This window comes from Lissotriton helveticus, chromosome 6 (genome assembly GCF_964261635.1).
Source record: "Lissotriton helveticus chromosome 6, aLisHel1.1, whole genome shotgun sequence".
NCBI classification, from domain to species: domain Eukaryota; kingdom Metazoa; phylum Chordata; class Amphibia; order Caudata; family Salamandridae; genus Lissotriton; species Lissotriton helveticus.
In genome coordinates, this window is record NC_136067.1 from 127704214 (window position 1) to 127717886 (window position 13673).

General features: G+C 48.9%; 1 protein-coding gene and 1 pseudogene across 1 annotated transcript in view; one reads left to right on the plus strand and one right to left on the minus strand.

Moving 5' to 3' along the window:
- The window catches only part of LRFN2 (leucine rich repeat and fibronectin type III domain containing 2), a 1621598-nt gene that overhangs the window by 483517 nt on the left and 1124408 nt on the right, over positions 1-13673 (minus strand). The gene's annotated exons all lie outside the window — the stretch shown is intronic.
- Positions 1-13673, plus strand: part of LOC144762198 (uncharacterized) — a 158493-nt pseudogene that overhangs the window by 115426 nt on the left and 29394 nt on the right.

The following is a 13673-nucleotide window of genomic DNA, read 5'->3' on the forward strand; positions in this document are numbered from 1 at the left end:
CATTGTCTGTGGTGACTTTACTCCACCCCCCTCCCTCCCTTTTTCGGTCGTGCCTTTACCTCCCCCTTCCCTCCCGTGGTCTGTGGTGACTTTACCCCACACCCCCTCCCTCCCGTTGTCCTTCGTGCCTTTACCCCACCCCCTCCCTACCGTTGTCCGTGGTGCCTTTACCTCCCCTTCCCTGCCCTTGTCCATGGTGACTTTACCCCAACCCCCTCCCTCCTGTTCTCAATGGTGTCTTTACCCCAACCCCCTCCCTCCCATAATCCATGGTGACTTTACCCCACCCCCCTCCCTCCTGTTGTCTGTGGTGACTTTACCCCACCCCCTCCCCATGTTTGTGGTGACTTTACCCCACCTCCCCTCCCTCCTGTTGTCTGTGGTGCCTTTATCCCAACCCCTCCCTCCCGTTGTCTGTGGTGACTTTACCCCAACCCCACCCCTGCCTGATGTCCGTGGTGCCTTTACCCTACTCCCCTCCCTACCGTTGTCCGTGGTGCCTTTACCTCCCCTTCCCTGCAGGTGTCCATGGTGACTTTACCCCAACCCCCCTCCCTCCTGTTTGTTTTCAGTGGTGTCTTTACCCCAACCCCCTCCCTCCCATAATCCATGGTGACTTTACCCCACCCCCTCCCTCCTGTTGTCTGTGGTGACTTTACCCCACCTCCTCCCCATGTTTGTGGTGACTTTAACCCACCCCCCTCCCTCCCATTGTCTGTGGTGACTTTACCTCACCCCCTCCCTCCCATTGTTCGTGGTGACTTTACCCCACCCCCCTTCCTCTCGTTGTCTGAGGTGCCTTTACCTCCCCTTCCCTCCCATTGTCATTGGTGACTTTACCCGACCTACCTCCCTCCCGTTTTCTGTGGTGACTTTACTCCAGCCCCCTCTCCTGTTGTCTGTGGTGCCTTTAACCAACCACCCTCCCTCCCGATGTCCATGGTGCCTTTACCTCCCCTACCCTCCCATTGCCAGTGGTGACTTTACCCCCCACCCCCTCCCTCCCATTGTCTGTGGTGCCTTTACCTCCCCTTCCCTCCCATTGCCCATGGTGACTTTACCCCAACCTCTCCCTCCCATTGGCTGTGGTGACTTTACCCCACCCCCCTCCCTTCCGTTGTCCATCATAACTTTACCCCACCCCGTCCCTCCCATTGTATGTGGTGACTTTACTCCACCCCCCTCCCTCCTGTTTTCTGTGGTGCCTTTACCTCCCCCTTCCCTCCCGTTGTCTGTGGTGACTTTACCCCACACCCCCTCCCTACCATTGTCCGTGGTGCCTTTACCTCCCCTTCCCTGCCATTGTCCATGGTGACTTTACCCCAACCCCACTCCCTCCTGTTGTCTGTGGTGACTTTACCCCACCCCCTCCCCATGTTTGTGGTGGCTTTACCCCACCTCCCCTTCCTCCTGTCGTCTGTGGTGCCTTTACCCCACCCCCCTCCCTCCCGTTGTCTGTGGTGACTTTACCACAAACCCACCCTCCCTCCAGTTGTCCGTGGTGACTTTACCCCACCCCGTCCCTCCTGTTGTCCATGGTGACTTTACCCGACCCCTCCCTCCCATTGTCTGTGGTGACTTTATCTCCCTCCCATTGTCCGTGGTGCCCCTTACCCCACCCTCCCTCTCTCCTGTTGTCCGTGGTGACATTACCCCATCCCCCTCCCATTGTCCTTGGTGAATTTACCCCAACCCCCTCCCTCCTGTTGTCTGTGATGACTTTACCACATCCGCCTTCCCCCCATTGTCTGTGGTGACTTTCCACCAAACCTCCTCTTCCCTCCCATTGTCTGTGGTGCCTTTACCCCACCCTTTCCCTCCTGTTGCCAGTGATGCCTTTACCCCACCCCCTCCCTCCCATTGTCCGTGTTGACTTTACCCCACCACCCCTCCCTCCCGTTGTCCATGGTGACTTTACCCCACCCCCCTCCCTTCCTTTGCCTGTGGTGACTTTACACCATTCCCCCTCCCTCCTGTTGTCTGTGGTGACTTTACCCCACTCCCTCTCCTGTTGTCCGTGGTGACTTTACCCCACCCCCTCCCTCCTGTTGTCCATGGTGACTTTACCCCACCCCCCTCCCTTCCTTTGCCTGTGGTGACTTTACACCATTCCCCCTCCCTCCTGTTGTCTGTGGTGACTTTACCCCACTCCCTCTCCTGTTGTCCGTGGTGACTTTACCCGACCCATTTCCCTCCCATTGTCTGTGGTGACTTTACCCCACCCTCTCCCTCCCATTGTCCATGGTGCATTTACCTCCCCTTCCCTCCCATTGTCCGTGGTGACTTTACCCCACCTCCCTCCCTCCCATTGTCCATGGTGACTTTAACCCACCCCTCTCCCGCTGTCTGTGGTGCCTTTACTTTCCCTTCCCTCCTGTTGTCTGTAGTTACTTTAACCCACCTCCTCCCTCCTGTTGTCTGTGGTGCCTTTACCTCCCCTTCCCTCCCATTGTCTGTGGTGACTTTACCCCACCCCCTCCCTCCTGTTGTCTGTGGTGACTTTACCCCACCCTCCCCTACCTCCCATTGTCCGTGGTGACTTAACCCCCTTCCTGTTGTCTGTGGTGACTTTAGCCTGCCCCCGTTGTCCGTGGTGACTTTACCCCCCTCCCTCCTATTCTCAGTTGTGCCTTTACCCCACCCCCTCCCTCCCGTTGTCTGTGTTGACTTTACCCCACCCCCTCCCACCCGCTGTCCATGGTGACTTTACCCTGCCCCCTCCCTCTCATTGTCCATGGTGACTTTACCCCACGCCCCTCCCGTTGTCTGTGGTGACTTTATCCCACCCTCCCCTCCCTCCCATTGTCTGTGATGAATTTACACCCGTCTCGTTGTCTGTGGTGACTTATCCCCTCCCTCCCATTCTCAGTGGGGCCTTTACCCCAATTGTCCATGGTGACTTTACCCTATCCCCCTCTCTCTGGTTGTCCGTGGTGACATTACCCCACCCCCTCCCTCCGTTGTCTGTGGTGACTGTACCCCCTCTCTCCTGTTGTCTGTGTGCCTTTACCCCCACCCCCCACCATCCGTTGTCTGTGCTGACTTTACCACCCCCCCTCCCTCCCGTTGTCCGTGGTGACTTTACCCCACCCCCTCCCTCCCATTGTCCGTGGTAACTTTAGAACACACCCCCTCCCTCCCGTTGTCTGTGGTGACTTCACCCAAAATCCTCCCTCCCATTGTCCGTGTTGACTTTACCCCACCACCCCTCCCTCCCGTTGTCCATGGTGACTTTACCCCACCCCCCTCCCTCCCTTTGCCTGTGGTGACTTTACATCATCCCCCTCCCTCCTGCTGTCTGTGGTGACTTTACCCAATTCCTCCCTCCTGTTGTCCGTGGTGACTTTACCCCACCCCCTCCCTCCTGTTGTCATGGTGACTTTACCCTACCCCCCTCCCTTCCTTTGCCTGTGGTGACTTTACACCATTCCCCCTCCCTCCTGTTGTCTGTGGTGACTTTACCCCACTCCCTCTCCTGTTGTCCGTGGTGACTTTACCCGACCCATTCCCTCCCATTGTCTGTGGTGACTTTACCCCACCCTCTCCCTCCCATTGTCCATGGTGCATTTACCTCCCCTTCCCTCCCATTGTCCATGGTGACTTTAACCCACCCCTCTCCCGCTGTCTGTGTGCCTTTACTTTCCCTTCCATCCTGTTGTCTGTAGTTACTTTAACCCACCTCCTCCCTCCTGTTGTCTGTGGTGCCTTTACCTCCCCTTCCCTCCCATTGTCTGTGGTGACGTTACCCCACCCCCTCCCTCCTGTTGTCTGTGGTGACTTTACCCCACCCTCCCTACCTCCCATTGTCCGTGGTGACTTAACCCCCTCCTGTTGTCTGTGGTGACTTTAGCCTGCCCCCGTTGTCCGTGGTGACTTTACCCCGCTCCCTCCTATTCTCAGTTGTGCCTTTACCCCACACCCTCCCTCCCGTTGTCTGTGTTGACTTTACCCCACCCCCTCCCACCCGCTGTCCATGGTGACTTTACCCTGCCCCCTCCCTCTCATTGTCCATGGTGACTTTACCCCACGCCCCTCCCTCCCGTTGTCTGTGTGACTTTATCCCACCCTCCCCTCCCTCCCATTGTCTGTGATGAATTTACACCCGTCCGTTGTCTGTGGTGACTTATCCCCTCCCTCCCATTCTCAGTGGGGCCTTTACCCCAATTGTCCATGGTGACTTTACCCTATCCCCCTCTCTCTGGTTGTCCGTGGTGACATTACCCCACCCCCTCCCTCCCGTTGTCTGTGGTGACTGTACCCCCTCTCTCCTGTTGTCTGTTGTGCCTTTACCCCACCCCCCACCATCCGTTGTCTGTGCTGACTTTACCACCCCCCCTCCCTCCCGTTGTCCGTGGTGACTTTACCCCCCCCTCCCTCCCATTGTCCGTGGTAACTTTAGAACACACCCCCTCCCTCCCGTTGTCTGTGGTGACTTCACCCAAAACTCCCTCCCTCCCATTGTCCGTGGTGACTTTACCCCACCCCCTCCCTCCCGGTGTACATGGTACCTTTACCCACCCCTCTTCCTCCCATTGTTCGTGGTGACTTTACCCCACCACCTCCCTCCCCTTCTCAGTGGTGACTTTACCCCACCCCCCTCCCTCCCGGTCGACATGGTACCTTTACCCCACCCCTCTTCCTCCCATTGTTCGTGGTGACTTTACCCCACCACCTCCTCCCCTTCTCAGTGGTGACTTTACCCCACCCCCTCCCTCCCGGTGTACATGGTACCTTTACCCCACCCCTCTTCCTCCCATTGTCTGTGGTGACTCTACCCCAACCCCTTCCTCCCATTGTCCATGGTGCCTTTACCCCACCCCCTCCTGTTGTTCATGGTGGCTTTACCCCACCCTCCTCCCTCCCCTTGTCTGTGGGGACTTTACCCACCCCCTTCCCTCCCCGTTGCCCTTGGCGAATTTACTCCACCCCCTCCCTCCTGTTGTCTGTGGTGCCTTTACCCCACCCCCTCCTGTTTTCCATGGTGACTTTACCCCACCCCCTCCCTCCCCTTGTCCGTGGGGACTTTACCCACCCCCCTCCCTCCCGTTGTCCTTGGTGACTTTAGTCCACCCCCTCCCTCCTGTTGTCCGTGGTGCCTTTACCCCACCACCCCCCTTCTGTTTCACGTGGTGACTTTACCCCACCCTCCTCCCTCCCGTTGTCCGTGGTGACTTTACCTCACCCCTCCCTCCCGTTGTCTGTGGTGACTTTACCCCACCCCTCTCCCTCCCGTTGTCCGTGGTGATTTGACCACCCTCCCATTCTATGTGTTCAATTTACCCCACCCCCTCCATCCTGTTGTCCGTGGTGACTTTACCCCCACCCCTCCCTCTCGTTGTCTGTGCTGACTTACCCCACCCCCTCCCTCCCGTTGCCCGTGATGATTTTACCCCACCTCCCTCCCCCCGTTATCCATGGTGCCTTGTTAAGCTCTGCAGTAGAGGCAGGCAACCAAAATCAGGGATAGCTTATACCCAGCGAGGGTCAGCATCGGCCCCATCCAGGTGGCAGGAGGGATTCTCAACCCAAACAAACATCTCACGTTTAAATTACTGCATCCATTTCATAATTATAGTATTCTGCTGATTGTGCTAATTATCTCAATGTGCCCTGTGGATATATTTACCTAATAAGATACAAGACTGCCCTCACTAGAGGCTGGCTATGCAAGCGCCTGCATGTTTTTCTGTTTGCAGGACTCTTTAGTGCAACAGCATTTCACCAGAGCGTGAAAGTTACGATAAAGTGTAGCCTATAGTATGACTGGTGTACGCACTGAAATGCTGCCTCGTCTATACATACTTCACTCGCTCTGCGTCTCTTCCTTCATTCTTTAAAATAGCACTAGGCCGGCAGTCCTGAAATGGAACACCACTAAAAACCCACCAAACGCGAAGACGGTGTTGTGGCTTTATTACCAGCACTAGGTACCAACAGAGTTACAATTTTCAGATCCTGTGCAATTCCTTGTAGTTAAAGCTTATCTTTTAAAAAGGTAAAACTAATATAATTTTTTAAAGGAGCTCACATGCCAAGAGTTGCTATTGAGCTTCTAGAGAAAAGCGGAGTAATGTGAAGAAAGGTTTACGGAATCCATCCCCACTTTTCTGATCCTGGTAATTTTTGAGTCTTGGGAAGACTCCTGTTTGAGAATGGTTGCTGTTTTTTAGTGAGAACAGTTTGGATACTTTGAGATGGAAAAATGCAGCTAGGATGCCGCAGCCGCCAAAATAAAATGCAAATCTCGCTGGTTAATGGCATTCAATGTATTTTGCAAAGATGACTTAGTTTGGTAAACTTTTTGTTTTTGTGTGGAGGGTATGCTCAAGGAAAACATAGCCCAATGTTTGTACATCCTTAGTCAAATGTGTGCCAGCTTTCATGTACAGGAGAAATGTAATTTTAAACTCAGCAAGGTGTGTGTGATTTCATGCTAACTTTCAGCTCATTTCTTAATATTGTAGCTAAAGAGATGTGTGCCAGGATGCTAACATAAGGTCAACTTGTGGTGTAGTTCCTATATTCCCAATAGGCTCTGTACATTGGAATAATATATCCTATAGATTAGAAGTAGGACTGAGGTCCACTAGGTCTCTATCGAATATGCTAAACTTAATAGTGAGTGCCAGCTAGCTCAGAGGTCACTAGAAACTTTCTTGAATTCACAAGAAGGGATTAGTTTCTGACAACCGCATAAGCATGACAACTTTGTTTACCAAGAATGAAAAATATATCTCTAGAGTTGCGGAAACAATAGATAAGTATTTCACTCAGTCAATCGTGCATGCTTCCTTTCAACAGAGTTTTCAGAGAAATAGATAGGCGGGCGTTTTCAATAAAAAGGTTTATTGAATAGTCTTCTTTCTCATACAAGAGAAGTGAACTGCTACAATGGTTAAGCAGACTGAAAAGTATAATGCGTACAGCGAGAATAGTATTATAAAATACTGTAAAAGCATTGTATGGTTTCTAAGCCGTATAAAAATACATGCATAAATAACATTGACTAAAATAGTCAACTGGTGCTTCTAAATACGCCTACCCCAACGTACCTAACCTAAGTCTAGTACGCGGGAAGAAGTAAGTATTGTGTAGCATAGGTTTCGTTGTTTTTGCCAAGAATCTACCAAAGGTTTCTCTAGGTTCTAATCAGCTCCATACCTTGGTTTAGAATGAAGGAAGTCTGGTATCTCTGTCTCAGGACTCGATTTCCCAACACCCCGCAAGGGGAGCTTGGAAACACTGGAGCTGGATTCTCAGCAAGAGAAAGGCAGTCTCTTGATCAGTGCGTCAGCTGGAGGGTCGGCTTCCTTCGGCACTTGCTGTAGCGAGCTGCGTTGGGCAAGTAGATAGTCGAACTGCTCCGAACCACCGTAGTTTGCCATAGCAAGAGAAGGGATATTTATCCCTTGAAGGTGTTTAGGAATGCCATAGGTTGACGTAAAGTCGGGCATAATAACGCCAGGAAAGAACCCCTAGGGAATAGTTGTTCTTTACAAAATACATGAGTTCTTGGAAAAATCAATATTCAAGCAAGGGGAAGTTCCCCAACTGCTTAAGCCGATTTTCCAAGAAATCGTTGTGACGTTTGGTACGGGTGGAAGTAGCCATGCCTGATTTTTGGTCTGCATGGGCAATGTCTAAATAAGGGATTGATTTCTATGCCTATATATGGGCAACGTGAATTGTACCTATATAAGGGCATGAATCGGGAAAATTCACTCGGAGCTCTAAACGCCACACAACACACTTGACTTCCCCGTTCTGCATTTTGATGCAATTGTCCTCTCCAAGACCACCACTGTCACGTATAAGGTTCTCAGAAAGGGCCCGTGAAATTATCCAGTAGAGAAACTACCCATCCCAGAAGCACAATGCCACACCAGAAGCCAGGACATCTCCAGACTGCAAACAAAAACGGCAACAAACTAATAGAAGACAGGCCTTTCCATCTCTGTCCCTATGCTCAGGAACAAAAACCCTGTTAACATTAGAACTGCCCCAACCCTCTTCAGAGAACACGTCTCCACGCAATATGGAGGGCTTAATTTGCTAAAGAATAAGTGCCATGGCCCAAAGTTTTGCTCAAAAGTCTGCGGCCGCTGATATCACAGGTTGGTGTACCAGATACCAATGCTGCATAGACTTGATTCCATCTCATGCCTCTTTCGTCCATCACTACAGACTGCCTCTTTATCTCACTCTAGCAAACTCTTTTTCATCCCTACTTTCTTCCTCTGTCAGGGTTATTCCATCTTTCTCTTTCCCCCTTAATGTTTCTCTCTTGCTTCCACTGAATCAAAGTTTGTTGAGGAAAAATAATTGCCAATCCCAAAAATGAGTGTTGGTAGGCCCCACCTGTAACCACCGGCTCAAATTAAGCAGTGAATAAGTATTGCCACCCATAAATGCTATTCTTCATTGTAACAATCTAAAACCACATCTCAGGACTCACCTTGTAAACAAATACAAACACCTATGCATACATTTACATTTTCTGTTGATGTTAGGACATGACACATTTAGGGGTCGGTGCACTAACCTTTTTCAAGGTTATGTCAATTATACGTGTGCATGGACATGCTGCATTCAATGAATACAAGAGTGCACACAATTCACAAAGGTAAAATCTATGTGTTGAACTATATTATCTATGTGTGTAATATGCACTAACTCTTGGTACATTATGAACATGCCATGTCCTGACAGGTATGCCAAAGATGGCAAACCCAAGAGATTGTCAAAACAAGGCGGCATGCATGCAATCTGTCGAAGTATTCAACTTGGGCTGCTGGATTTCTCCACAGTGAGGCATGGGCATTGGTTGGTTGCCTTCCGTTGAAGTCACGTGAAACCTCTCAGTTAGTACAGCCGTGCTTCTCTCGGGATCATCAACAATAGACATTCAGAATGCTGCTTGTTTGATGACGTCAGCTTCAGTTTTCGATCTTCTCCAACATTCAAAAGTGCCCCTTTAAAGCTGTCTCTTCTTAAGGAAGGCAACAGATCCTCTGCGCTTGATTTACTCTCCCCATGGGTGTACAATTTTACTCCCGGTGTACATGGTACCTTTACCCCACCCCTCTTCCTCCCATTGTCTGTGGTGACTCTACCCCAACCCCTTCCTCCCATTGTCCATGGTGCCTTTACCCCACCCCCTCCTGTTGTTCATGGTGGCTTTACCCCACCCTCCTCCCTCCCCTTGTCTGTGGGAACTTTACCCACCCCCCTCCCTCCTGTTGCCCTTGGCGACTTTACTCCACCCCCTCCCTCCTGTTGTCTGTGGTGCCTTTACCCCACCCCCTCCTGTTTTCCATGGTGACTTTACCCCACCCCCCTCCCTCCCCTTGTCCGTGGGGACTTTACCCACCTCCCTCCCTTCCGTTGTCCTTGGTGACTTTAGTCCACCCCCTCCCTCCTGTTGTCCGTGGTGCCTTTACCCCACCACCCACCCTTCTGTTTCACGTGGTGACTTTACCCCACCCTCCTCCCTCCCGTTGTCCGTGGTGACTTTACCTCACCCCCTCCCTCCCGTTGTCTGTGGTGACTTTACCCCACCCCTCTCCCTCCCGTTGTCCGTGGTGATTTGACCACCCTCCCATTCTATGTGTTCAATTTACCCCACCCCGTCCATCCTGTTGTCCGTGGTGACTTTACCCCACCCCTCCCTCTCGTTGTCTGTGCTGACTTTACCCCACCACCCCTCCCTCCCGTTGCCCGTGATGATTTTACCCCACCTCCCTCCCCCCCGTTATCCATGGTGCCTTGTTAAGCTCTGCAGTAGAGGCAGGCAACCAAAATCAGGGATAGCTTATACCCAGCGAGGGTCAGCATCGGCCCCATCCAGTGGCAGGAGGGATTCTCAACCCAAACAAACATCTCACGTTTAAATTACTGCATCCATTTCATAATTATAGTATTCTGCTGATTGTGCTAATTATCTCAATGTGCCCTGTGGATATATTTACCTAATAAGATACAAGACTGCCCTCACTAGAGGCTGGCTATGCAAGCGCCTGCATGTTTTTCTGTTTGCAGGACTCTTTAGTGCAACAGCATTTCACCAGAGCGTGAAAGTTACGATAAAGTGTAGCCTATAGTATGACTGTGTACGCACTGAAATGCTGCCTCGTCTATACATACTTCACTCGCTCTGCGTCTCTTCCTTCATTCTTTAAAATAGCACTAGGCCGGCAGTCCTGAAATGGAACACCACTAAAAACCCACCAAACGCGAAGACGGTGTTGTGGCTTTATTACCAGCACTAGGTACCAACAGAGTTACAATTTTCAGATCCTGTGCAATTCCTTGTAGTTAAAGCTTATCTTTTAAAAAGGTAAAACTAATATAATTTTTTAAAGGAGCTCACATGCCAAGAGTTGCTCTTGAGCTTCTAGAGAAAAGCGGAGTAATGTGAAGAAAGGTTTAAGGAATCCATCCCCACTTTTCTGATCCTGGTAATTTTTGAGTCTTGGGAAGACTCCTGTTTGAGAATGGTTGCTGTTTTTTAGTGAGAACAGTTTGGATACTTTGAGATGGAAAAATGCAGCTAGGATGCCTCAGCCGCCAAAATAAAATGCAAATCTCGCTGGTTAATGGCATTCAATGTATTTTGCAAAGATGACTTAGTTTGGTAAACTTTTTGTTTTTGTGTGGAGGGTATGCTCAAGGAAAACATAGCCCAATGTTTGTACATCCTTAGTCAAATGTGTGCCAGCTTTCATGTACAGGAGAAATGTAATTTTAAACTCAGCAAGGTGTGTGTGATTTCATGCTAACTTTCAGCTCATTTCTTAATATTGTAGCTAAAGAGATGTGTGCCAGGATGCTAACATAAGGTCAACTTGTGGTGTAGTTCCTATATTCCCAATAGGCTCTGTACATTGGAATAATATATCCTATAGATTAGAAGTAGGACTGAGGTCCACTAGGTCTCTATCGAATATGCTAAACTTAATAGTGAGTGCCAGCTAGCTCAGAGGTCACTAGAAACTTTCTTGAATTCACACGAAGGGATTAGTTTCTGACAACCGCATAAGCATGACAACTTTGTTTACCAAGAATGAAAAATATATCTCTAGAGTTGCGGAAACAATAGAGAAGTATTTCACTCAGTCAATCGTGCATGCTTCCTTTCAACAGAGTTTTCAGAGAAATAGATAGGCGGGCGTTTTCAATAAAAAGGTTTATTGAATAGTCTTCTTTCTCATACATGAGAAGTGAACTGCTACAATGGTTAAGCAGACTGAAAAGTATAATGCGTACAGCGAGAATAGTATTATAAAATACTGTAAAAGCATTGTATGGTTTCTAAGCCGTATAAAAATACATGCATAAATAACATTGACTAAAATAGTCAACTGGTGCTTCTAAATACGCCTACCCCAACGTACCTAACCTAAGTCTAGTACGCGGGAAGAAGTAAGTATTGTGTAGCATAGGTTTAGTTGTTTTTGCCAAGAATCTACCAAAGGTTTCTCTAGGTTCTAATCAGCTCCATACCTTGGTTTAGAATGAAGGAAGTCTGGTATCTCTGTCTCAGGACTCGGTTTCCCAACACCCCGTAAGGGGAGCTTGGAAACACTGGAGCTGGATTCTCAGCAAGAGAAAGGCAGTCTCTTGATCAGTGCGTCAGCTGGAGGGTCGGCTTCCTTCGGCACTTGCTGTAGCGAGCTGCGTTGGGCAAGTAGATAGTCGAACTGCTCCGAACCACCGTAGTTTGCCATAGCAAGAGAAGGGATATTTATCCCTTGAAGGTGTTTAGGAATGCCATAGGTTGACGTAAAGTCGGGCATAATAACGCCAGGAAAGAACCCCTAGGGAATAGTTGTTCTTTACAAAATACATGAGTTCTTGGACAAATCAATATTCAAGCAAGGGGAAGTTCCCCAACTGCTTAAGCCGATTTTCCAAGAAATCGTTGTGACGTTTGGTACGGGTGGAAGTAGCCATGCCTGATTTTTGGTCTGCATGGGCAATGTCTAAATAAGGGATTGATTTCTATGCCTATATATGGGCAACGTGAATTGTACCTATATAAGGGCATGAATCGGGAAAATTCACTCGGAGCTCTAAACGCCACACAACACACTTGACTTCCCCGTTCTGCATTTTGATGCAATTGTCCTCTCCAAGACCACCACTGTCACGTATAAGGTTCTCAGAAAGGGCCCGTGAAATTATCCAGTAGAGAAACTACCCATCCCAGAAGCACAATGCCACACCAGAAGCCAGGACATCTCCAGACTGCAAACAAAAACGGCAACAAACTAATAGAAGACAGGCCTTTCCATCTCTATCCCTATGCTCAGGAACAAAAACCCTGTTAACATTAGAACTGCCCCAACCCTCTTCAGAGAACACGTCTCCACGCAATATGGAGGGCTTAATTTGCTAAAGAATAAGTGCCATGGCCCAAAGTTTTGCTCAAAAGTCTGCAGCCGCTGATATCACAGGTTGGTGTACCAGATACCAATGCTGCATAGACTTGATTCCATCTCATGCCTCTTTCGTCCATCACTACAGACTGCCTCTTTATCTCACTCTAGCAAACTCTTTTTCATCCCTACTTTCTTCCTCTGTCAGGGTTATTCCATCTTTCTCTTTCCCCCTTAATGTTTCTCTCTTGCTTCCACTGAATCAAAGTTTGTTGAGGAAAAATAATTGCCAATCCCAAAAATGAGTGTTGGTAGGCCCCACCTGTAACCACCGGCTCAAATTAAGCAGTGAATAAGTATTGCCACCCATAAATGCTATTCTTCATTGTAACAATCTAAAACCACATCTCAGTACTCACCTTGTAAACAAATACAAACACCTATGCATACATTTACATTTTCTGTTGATGTTAGGACATGACACATTTAGGGGTCGGTGCACTAACCTTTTTCAAGGTTATGTCAATTATACGTGTGCATGGACATGCTGCATTCAATGAATACAAGAGTGCACACAATACACAAAGGTAAAATCTATGTGTTGAACTATATTATCTATGTGTGTAATATGCACTAACTCTTGGTACATTATGAACATGCCATGTCCTGACAGGTATGCAAAAGATGGCAAACCCAAGAGATTGTCAAAACAAGGCGGCATGCATGCAATCTGTCGAAGTATTCAATTTGGGCTGCTGGATTTCTCCACAGTGAGGCATGGGCATTGGTTGGTTGCCTTCCGTTGAAGTCACGTGAAACCTCTCAGTTAGTACAGCCGTGCTTCTCTCGCGATCATCAACAATAGACATTCAGAATGCTGCTTGTTTGATGACGTCAGCTTCAGTTTTCGATCTTCTCCAACATTCAAAAGTGCCCCTTTAAAGCTGTCTCTTCTTAAGGAAGGCAACAGGTCCTCTGCGCTTGATTTACTCTCCCCATGGGTGTACAATTTTACTTTACATTAGCTGCCAAACTACCACATGGTGTAGAATTTTAGAGGGTGCTGCATCTGATTATTTGATGAGTGCTTACACAGTGATACATTGATAGCCACGGAGATCTACCTTGCACTAATGTGCAATAATATGCTGCATCAAAGGCGAGACCGATTGCATTGCAAGTGCTTGTTAAACAAACATCCACTTAATTACATTTGTTTACATGTTTATACATTTTATAACAAAAAAAAACTGAAGATCATAGATGTGGTTGCTCTGTATTAATAGAACTCATGCA